This window comes from Nicotiana attenuata, unplaced genomic scaffold (genome assembly GCF_001879085.1).
Source record: "Nicotiana attenuata strain UT unplaced genomic scaffold, NIATTr2, whole genome shotgun sequence".
Taxonomy (NCBI): domain Eukaryota; kingdom Viridiplantae; phylum Streptophyta; class Magnoliopsida; order Solanales; family Solanaceae; genus Nicotiana; species Nicotiana attenuata.
The window spans coordinates 246646-257551 of record NW_017670935.1 but is presented as its reverse complement, the minus strand read 5'-3'; the positions used below and the strand labels follow the sequence as shown (position 1 = coordinate 257551).

General features: G+C 43.2%; 1 pseudogene; it reads left to right on the top strand.

Annotated features, from left to right (window-relative positions):
* The first annotated feature begins 5046 nt into the window (after positions 1-5046).
* LOC109244606 lies at positions 5047-9811 on the top strand (annotated as a pseudogene).
* The last annotated feature ends 1095 nt before the right edge of the window (positions 9812-10906 follow it).

The window sequence follows — 10906 nt, the reverse complement described above, 5'->3', positions numbered from 1 at the left end:
CCATACCCGGCCATCTATAGCGCGGCTCGGTAGAGTAAAATAGATACATATATATAATGCATGCTCGACTCATGGACTCATGTTCTAAACCTTTCGGAGTGATGTAAGGTCGGTATCCTGTGTACACGTTATTAGGACTAACTCTTCACCATGAACCTTATAAATCAGGAAGTATCAATAACATTGATAACATAAGAATAAGAGAAGCAACATCAACATCAATCGTTCCATAAGAGGGGAAACAATGTAAAGTACTGCTAAGCTTACTAAAGAGATGGCTTATTTTGGGGAAAGCCCTGTGGGGGTAGCTTCCGAATGGTTCATTGACCAAGATATCTCTCACTGGCATGTTTGGGATGACATGGCCCAGGCCTTCGTCAAACAATTTCAGTACAACATTGATATTGTGCCTGATCGTAATTCCTTGTCCAATATGAAGAAAAAGCCGACCGAAAGTTTTAAGGAGTATGCCATCAAGTGGAGGGAGCAAGCGGCTAGAGTTAAGCCACCAATGGATAACCATGAGTTGATCACTGTTTTTCTAAAGGCTCAAGAGCCTGATTATTTCCAAAACATGATGTCCGCAATGGGCAGACCTTTTGCAGAAGCAATCAAGATAGGGGAAATGGTCGAAAATGGCCTCAAGACTGGCAGAATTATAAGTCAAGCTGCTCTCAAAGCCACCACTCAGGCGATCCAAAATGGCTCGGGAAGTTTGGCAAATAGAAAGAAAAGAGATGAAGGGTCCATGATGACTTCGGGATCCAGAGAAGTTCAAAGAGGGGCATCACACCCTTATGTACAAGTTCAGCAGGGGCAATCCAACTACCCTCAACATTATTATCCCCCGCCAATTCCTCAATACTCCGTGGGCCCACCACAGTATGCAGTGTTTAATGCTCAACCCTACGCTCGGCCTCCCAATCAGCAGGTACGGGCACCAGCTCCAAGGATCCCCTGACCTCAGCAGCAAAATTTTCGGTCACCCTACAATGCTCGTCCCAGGAAGGATTATGGTCGAGAGCAAAAGCCGACGGAAAAATTCACTCCATTGGCTGAATCATACTCTAGTCTATTCCAGAAGCTGAAGCAAATGGGCGTGATTGGACCCATCGCTCCCCACCATATGCATCCTGATTCACATGGATTTCAAGCAATGCTAGATGTGAATATCATTCAGGTGCCCCGGGGCATAGCACTAATGACTGTTGGACTCTGAAAAGAGCCACAGAGAGACTCATTTCTGAAAAACTTATTGTAGTGACGAATGGCGAGGACCCTTCTAATGTGACAAACAACCCGTTGCCAGCACACAATGATGTTCATTTTGTGGGAATAATTGGCCGAGATCAAGAATACAAGCCGCTCGGTTGAGAAGAAATGACAGTGGGTGCAATTCAAGAAGGAACAGGTCTGGAAGTAAGTCCAAGCCGAGATGTGCTGTTGATTGTGAAAGGCGCCCCAAGCTTAGAAAAGGTAACTTTATTTGTTCCCAAGGTCTCGAGGTTGGAAGTTCGCTCCAATGACCCAAGCCCAAGGTTGTATGTACTTGGAGACCACCCCGTCGCAAGGCAGAATCAGGGAGGTACGAAAGGTGTAACAGAGCCGATCATAATCAAACCTTCCATGCAACCCCCGGTGACAAACACGAAAACCACTCCTTGGAACTACAACAAAACTGTGATGACCTACAAAGGCAAGGAAATCATAGAGGAAGTGGGGGAAACTGGAGGTTTGACTCGATTGGGGAGATGTTACTCTTTAGAAGAGTTGAGGAAGGCCAAGCAAATCAGAGAAGGCCAATTGCCAATAAAGAAACCGGTCACTGAAGCAGAGGCGGAAGAGTTTTTGAAAAAGATGAAAGTTTAGGATTACTCAATCATCGACCAGCTGAGAAACACTCCTGCCCAAATCTCTCTACTATCTCTGCCCATACATTCCAAAGAGCATGCCCGTGTACTAATCAAGATCCTGAACGAGGCACATGTCTCAGAGGAGACCACAGTGAATCAGTTAGAGAAGATGGCCAACAGATTTTTCGAGGTGAACAGAATCTCCTTTACTGATGATGAACTTCCCGAGGAGGGATCTGGGCACAATAGGGCTTTGCACTTGATGGTCAAATGTGAGGGGCATTATGTAAAGCGAGTCATGGTTGATGGAGGCTCAAGTGTAGATGTATGCCTTCTCTCTACCTTGCAAAGCATGAAGATCAATACAGACAGAATCCAACCCAGCAATGTTCGCATCCGGGCTTTTGATGGCTCAGCGAGAGATACCATTGGGGAGATCAACCTCACCATGAAGATTGGGCCGGTTGACTTTGAGATTGTCTTCCAAGTAGTGGAAATGGTCACTTCTTATAACTTTCTTCTTGGAAGGCCATGGATCCATACGGCCCGAGCTGTGCCAAGAAATTATTTTTCACGGGGAAGACGAGTCTTCCATTTATAAAGACCCGTTAATCCCCTGTATTGAGGCCAAGGAAGGGTGTGAGTCCATTGTCTATCAGGCTTTTGAAGTGGTTGCTGTGGACCATGTTGAGAAAAGAAAGCCCATTCTGCATCCTCGTCTTTCCGCCACATCTGTAATGGTGGCTGCAGTTATGCTGAGACAAGGTTACAAGCCAGGAAAAGGCTTGGGGGCATCATTGCAAGGAATTTCAGAGCCTATTTCTCCGTTCAGTAACCAGATGAAGACAAAGCCAAGCACCGCAAAAAGCATGGATGGGTCTTGCAACAACCTATCCTTCACATTTTCTACACTTTTGTCAAGCCACGACTCCAAGAGGGTCAAAATTCCTCTGCGCATGCACACATTGATGAAATTTGCCATGGCCTCAGCCAGATGTTTTCTAAAGTGAATATGATCCAAGATGGTGAAGGCACTAGTCTTGCCGATATGCAACTAATTGACCCAGACACCATGCTCGACAACTGGGAAGCAACTCCTCTCCCCACAAGGAAGAAGTCTTGGTAGTTTGCTTTTGCAGCTTCTTTTGTATTTTGGGTTACTTTCAGGGTTGTAATCCAAACATCTCAGTATGATTGTTTTGTTTTGATGTTAACCCTTCTATCCTTTCGAATTCAATGAAATGCAGTTCAGTTTTCTATTAAGTTTTGTATCTTTTCCTTTTCCTAATTCCTGTCATTTTATTTCCATTTCAGTTTTGTTAATGTCGGCTTTAATAACATGACATGCATGTGGAATTCACGCCCAGATCTTAAAAAGCTGTCTAATATCGAAATAATGCATCAAGAGGTTGAATATGATGAAGATGCGGTTGTTGAGGAAATAAAAAGAGAGTTGGAACAATTTGAAAACAAACCTAAGCCCAACCTCAATGAAACTGAGCCGATTAATATCGGAAGTCATGAAGAAGTTAGAGAAACGAAGATAAGCAATCACACTGAATAAAAAACCAGAGATGCCTTGATTCAACTTTTATTTGAATACAGAGATGTGTTTGCTTGGTCTTACGATGATATGCCGGGTTTAAGTGCTGATCTAGTGGTTCATAAGCTTCCTACGTATCCTGGTTTTCCACCAGTCCAACAAAAGCAACGAAAATTTAAAACAGACATGAGTGACAAAATCAAAGAGGAAATAATGAAGCAATTGAGCGCCAATGTGGTCAGAGATGTCCGATACACCACCTGGGTGGCAAATGTTGTGCCTGTGCCAAAGAAGGATGGAAAAACCAGAGTCTGTGTTGACTATAGGGACCTGAACAAAGCAAGTCCAAAGGATAATTCTCCTTTGCCAAATATCCACATTCTTGTAGATAATTGCACAAAGCATGAGATACAATCGTTCGTGGATTGCTACGCTGGGTACCACCAAATTCTAATGGATGAGGATGATGTAGAAAAGACCGCTTTCACCACTCCATGGGGTACTTATTGTTACAGGGTCATGCCATTCGATTTAAAGAATGCAGGGACAACTTACATGAGGGCCATGACCACCATTTTTCACGACATGATGCACAAAGAGATTGAAGTATATGTCGATGATGTCATCATAACATCAAAGACACAAGCTGATCACGTGTGCGATTTGAAAAAGTTCTTCGAACGGCTTTGAAGGTATGACCTTAAGCTTCATCCAGCCAAATCTGCATTTGGGGTTCCATCTGGGAAACTCCTCGATTTTATAGTCAGCCGGAGAGGCATCGAATTGGATCCATCTAAGATAAAGTCCATTCGAGATCTGCCACCCCCGAAGAACAAAAAGGAAGTCATGAGTTTGCTCGGGAGGTTGAACTACATCAGTAGGTTCTTGCTCAGCTCACAACCACGTGCGAGCCCATCTTTAAGTTCTTGAAAAAGGATGCCGCTATCAAGTGGACGGACGATTGCCAAAAAGCTTTTGACAGGATCAAAGATTATCTGTCAAAACCCCCTGTACTGGTCCCACCTGAACCTGGTAGGCCTTTGTTTTTATATCTATCGGTTATGGATAATTTCTTTTGGATGCGTTCTGGGGCAACATGATGCACCAGGCAAAAAGGAACAGGCAATCTAGTATTTGAGCAAGAAGTTCACCAATTTTAAGGTTAAGTACACCCTTTTAGAAAGGACATGTTGTGCCTTGACTTGGGTCGCTCAGAAGCTGAGACATTATCTTTTGGCCTACACTACTTACCTCATATCCAGAATGGATCCTTTGAATTACATATTCCAAAAGCCAATGCCCACTGGTAGGCTCGCAAAATGGCAAATCCTGCTCACAAAGTTCGACATCGTCTACGTCACTCGCACCGCGATGAAAGCACAGGCTTTGGCAGATCATTTGGCAGAGAATCCAGTTGATGATGAGTACAGGCCACTTAGCACATACTTCCTAGAGGAAGAGGTCAACTCAATAGAGGAAGTAGTTCCAGACGATCACCTTATATGGAAAATGTATTTTGATGGGGCTGTCAATATCAAGGGAGTTGGGATCGGGGCAATCCTCATCTCACCTGTTGGACATCATTACCCTGTAACGGCCCGACTTCGGTTCTTCTGTACCAATAATACGGCAGAATACGAAGCTTGTATCATGGGTCTGAAAATGGCCATCGATCTGGATGTGCATGAACTATTGGTTATGGGAGATTCCGACTTGCTTATCCGGCAAGCCCAAGGTGAATGGGAGACTCGATAATCAAGCTTATTCCGTACAGACAATGTGTGCAAGACTTGAGCAAAAGATTTAAATCCATCGAGTTCAGGTACATTCCCAGGTTTCACAACGAGCTAGCCGATGCCTTAGCTACTTTAGCCTCGATGCTCCCTTATCCAAGCAACACTCATATTGATCCACTAGAAATCCAAGTTCGGAATCAACACGGTTACTGCAATACAGTTAAGACAGAACCAGATGGTGAACCATGTTATCATGACATAAAACGATTCCTGAAAACAGGAGAATATCCAGAGCATGCCAAGGGAGATCAAAAAAGAACTATAAGGCGGCTCGCCAGTGGTTTCTTCCTGAATGGGGAAATAATGTACAAGAGGACCCCAGATTTAAACTTGTTGAGATGCATAGATGCTACAGAAGCGGAGCGGATCATGAGTGAAGTGCATTCGGGGGGTATGCGGACCTCACATGAATGGATATGTTTTGGTGAAGAAGATTCTGCGCGCAGGGTATTATTGGCTTACTATGGAGCGAGATTGCTTCAGATTTGTTCGCAAGTGTCACCAATGCCAGATTCATGGTGACCTAATTCACTCGCCTCCTTCGGAGTTGCATCCCATGTACTCTCCTTGGCCTTTCATTGCTTGGGGAATGGATGTTATTGGGCCAATCGAGCCAAAGTCTTCAAATGGGCATAGATTTATTTTGGTTGCAATTGATTACTTCACCAAGTGGGTGGAGGCTGTCACTTTCAAAGCAGTCACCAAGAAAGCAGTGGTAGACTTTGTTCATTCCAATATCATCTGTCGTTTTGGTATCCCAAAGACCATTATCACTGATAGTGCAACCAATCTAAATAGTCATTTGATGAAGGAGGTATGCGAACAATTTAAAATCATGCATCGCCATTCTACCCCTTACCGGCCAAAAGCCAATGGAGCCGTTGAAGCGGCGAACAAGAACATCAAGAAGATTCTTAGGAAGATGATCCAAGGTTCCAGGCAATGGCATGAAAAGTTGCCTTTTGCTCTTTTGGGATACCGCACGACTGTTCGCACATCTGTTGGTGCAACCTCGTATCTGCTTGTATATGGAACTGAAGTTGTAAAACCTACTGAAGTCAAAATTCCCTCTCTCTAAATTATTGTGGAATCAGAGATTGAAGACACTGAGTGGGTCAAGACCCGATTAGAACAACTGATGTTGATCAATGAAAAATGGCTAGCAACAGTGTGTTTCGACCAGTTATACCAGCAAAGAATGGCACACGCTTACAATAAGAAAGTGCACCCAAGGCAGTTTGAGGTAGGCCAGCTCGTTTTGAAATGCATCCTTCCGCACCAGGTAGAAGCTAAAGGAAAGTTCGCCCCGAACTGGCAAGGACCCTACATCATCAAGAAAGTGTTACCAAAAGGGGCCTTGCACTTGGTAGATGAAGAAGGACGGGTACCAGACATGACTATTAATGCAAATGCAGTCAAAGATATTATGTCTGATATATACCCTCTGTAGAATTTTCACGCATTGATTTTCTCAGAGCGAGATGACGAAGGCTATTTTTTTCTCGCTATTCCAAATAGGTGTCACCCTTTTGTTAACTCTTTTGAGACGTATTTGTCTTCTTTGTTTCGGGAACCTGTGTAATTGTAAAAGCAAAAAAAGGGGGGGGGGGGAGGGGGGGTTTCATACAACAAATCTTCTGAGCCATTGAACTACGTCTGACCTGATTCCGAAAAGATATGTAGGAAGCCTTACCCTGGGTTCGGTCCCATCACAACAAAAAATCCATATTCCTAGTACTTCAAAACTGGGGCAGAAGTTTATTTTATTTTACGGTTTTTCCTATATAAACGGTTCCAAAAGTTGTAATTCAATTCAAGGTTCTTTTCGCCTTTTCCCTGTTAGGAACTTTTGATCGATCTTTGAGAATATTTGAAGTCCCCATGCCAAGGGCATTGGGCAACCCCCTGCATGCGGTATCTTAGTCAAAAAAAAGAAGAAAAAGAAAAAGAAATGAGAGAGTCTTATCGGTGAAAACCCGTACGGGCACTATAAGGCGACAGTGAGTAGAGAAATGAGAGAGTCTTATTGGTGAAAACCCAGATGGGCACCATAAGGCGACGGTTAGTAGAGAAATGAGAGAGGTTAGTTAGCGAAAACCTGCAAAGGGAGCTACTAGCCGAATGAGGGTCTCCGATACTCTGGCATGAGCACAACCAGGACAATTTCAAGATGAACATTTGCGATGGATTTTGAGAATTAGACAGCTCAGATGGATCAGGCGTCCAGTCCAAAATGCATGTCATGATTCATTAAAGTCGGCACATACCTCCAGATAAGTCTCCCTATTCTTTTCCACGAAAGGGACACCTTTTGTTTAAGCACAATTCTTTTTCACTTTCAATTATTATTCTATTTTTTTCCGTAATTTTTCTTTGGGTCCCTTTCGGTCTAATCCTGCATCAAAAGCAAAGCAAAGAAATGAGTGCAAAACTGGCTACAGTTTTCCAGTAATATCGAGCACAATTTGGGGCATATATGGTATTGACGAAGGCACGAACCCATCTGTGATCTCATTTGATAAGGCGAACAAAGTGTCTCAAAGAAACTGAAAAGGTCGCCTAAGCAAGACCTGCTTCATGAGAAAAGTCGATAGGCACTACAGACACAAACTGATACTGGGTGCAAGACAACTGAGTTTGATTTTAAAGAAAAATTTCCTTGCCTTAGAGACAAGGGTAGCGATACCACGGACATCTGGGTATGAAACAGTTGGGGGCAACATTGGAAAGCCAAGGTCTCGAGAAAATGATACAGAGCAGCCGAGCATCTCGGTACCACGCTGACAGAATCGGTTCTTCGACAGTAGTGGCCGTGAATCAAACTACTCAGGGCATCAAGAATACAAACCAACCACCACTTTGAAAACTCACAAATTTTTCTTTGTTTGAAGCAGGAACAAAGCAGTGCATAATGGCGATTCTAAAAGAACGAAATTCACCAAACGTAAGCTCCTTAAAATCTCCATTTTTCTTTTATTTTCAGCATGCATCACTACTGTTCATACCTCCCGTCTTTGTAGCTTAACTCAGGTAGAACCGTTTCACCTAGGGGGATACCGCTCATATTTTCGGGTAGAAGTACTCTTCGCTCAGGTTGTTTTACGTAGCTTAACTCAGGTAGAACCGTTTCACCTAGGGGGATCCAGCTCATATTTTTGGGTAGAAGTACTCTTCGCTCAGGTTGTTTTATGTAGCTTAACTCAGGTAGAATCATTTCACCTAGGGGGATCCAGCTCATAGTTCCGGGTAGAAGTACTCTTCACTCAGGGTGTTTTACGTAGCTTAACTCAGGTAGAACCGTTTCACCTAGGGGATCAAGCTCATATTTCCGGGTAGAAGTACTCTTCGCTCAAGGTATTTTACGTAGCTTAACTCGGGTAGAACCATTTCGCCTAGGGGGATCCAGCTCATATTTCCAGGTAGAAGTACACTTCGCTCAGGTTGTTTTACGTGGCTTAACTCAGGTAGAATCCTTTCGCCTAGTGGGATCCAGCTCATATTTTCGGGTAGAAGTACTCTTCGCTTAGGTTATTTTATATAGCTTAACTCAGGTAGAATCCTTTCGCCTAGGGGGATCCAGCTCATATTTTCGGGTAGAAGTACTCTTCGCTCAGGGTGTTTTATGTAGCTCAACTCTGGTAGAACATTCTCCTAGGGGGATCCAACTCATATTTCTAGGTAGAAGTACACTTCGCTCAGGTTGTTTTACGTAGCTTAACTCAGGTAGAATCCTTTCGCCTAGGGGGATCCAGCTCATATTTTCGGGTAGAAGTACCCTTTGCTTAGGTTGTTTTACGTAGCTTAACTCAGGTAGAATCCTTTCGCCTAGGGGGATCCAGCTCATAGTTCTGGGCGGAAGTACACTTCGCTCAGGTTGTTTAATATAGCTTAACTCAGGTAGAACCATTTCGCCTAAGGGGGATCCAGCTCATAGTTCCAGGTAGAAGAGCACTTCGCTCAGTTTGCTTTACGTAGCTTAACTCAGGTAGGATCCTTTCGCCTAGGGGGATTCAGCTCATAGTTTCGGGTATAAGTAATCTGCGCTCAGGTTGTTTAATATAGCTTAACTCAGGTAGAACCATTTCGCCTAGGGGGATCCAGCTCATAGTTCCGGGTAGAAGCACTCTTCACTCAGGATGTTTCACGTAGCTTAACTCGGGTAGAACCTTTTCGCCTAGAGGGATTCAACACTTTATCAATAATACATGGTGCTAACTCCTGATTCTATTTCCTTCCAGTAAGATAGGGTATCAATCCCTGGTTACATTTCCTTTCAGTAGTACAGGGTACCGATCCCTGGTTACACAATCATTCGTTACAAATTTTATCTCTTTTAGCTAGTTTATACTACTGTTTCTGTCTGCCTTTCAATAAATTAGATAGTTTATAGCTTTCGCTGATAACTCACAAAATTTTCCTAGTCCAAACTGGGGCAGAAAATTTTTGTTCGTTTTGTTCGTCTTTGATGGCTTCGCAGGCCTCGCCGCAGAGCACAGGTTATGACGATCGAAGCTTGCAATTTTAGTTATCATCAGAAGGACGATCACAGGATAGTTGGAGTTAACTTCAACAGCGTGTCGGCAACACAGCTTCTCAAGTTTTATTTGGCCAAATTCTGAGCAGGAAATCAAGCAATCGAGAATGAGCCATGACCTTTTCTTCAAAGAGCATCAAGGTCCAATCTAAGGTCCACACAGGCGAGCAAGTCAAGAATCAAGATTTTGACTCCGGAAGACACATAGATAGGAATTTTGTACTTTTAGTTTGCAGACGTATATAGTGCTCTTCTCTTTTTCTTTTGATGTAAGAAGCGAGTAACAGTAACAACAACAACAACAACAGTCTTAACTCCAGTGTCCGGTAGTCCCAGCTACCAAATTTCTCCAGAACTACACTGACCTGATTCCTTTATAGCCAAGGATATGTAGGCAACCTCGGAAGCAAGGTTCGGTCACCTTTTTCACAAAAAATGCTTTCATTGTAGTGATGTTGTGAAAAAAAAATTAGTCATGGCATTCACTTTTCTTTGCACGAAAACTCTTCATGTTCTCGAGCAAAGAGGGGCAGCTGTGAATACCTAATTTTTGCACCCTTTTAATCTCCTAAATAGAGGAGATAATTTTAATGCAATCTTAGCTTCCGAGTAATAAATTTTCTCATATTTGTATGTATTTTTGTTTGCATCTTATTTTTACTAAAAATACTAAAAATATTTCTCTCCTCTATTTGGGCATTTCTAGTTTGCATCTTTAAAATACCAAAAAATAATTCCTTTTATTTGTGCATTTTTAGTATTAAAATAGACTAGTTCAATATAAGGGGTAAGAGATTGGGCCAAATTTGATCCAAATTGGCAGCCCAAATCAGCTGACCCATTCCAAATGTTGGTCTGCCAAGACCCAGATCAAAACGACATAGTTTCATAATAAAACTACGTCGTTTCACTTAATAAAGCTGAGAACAAATCTCGCCATTCAATCCGTTCAATCCAACGGATCTCATTTCATCTCCCTTCCCAAATAAAAGGGCCAAAAATCAGATTTTTTGGCCACTTACCCAAACCCTAGAGACCTCTCTTCTCTCTTTCTAAACCCCTCTGCCCGCCGCAACCTTCTCCATGGTGGCTCCGCCGGTCGAAAATCGCCGCCGCCAGTGGAGCACCTCCAAACACCCCCAAATCATCACCGTACAACTCCCCTCAACCTCCTCTTTCC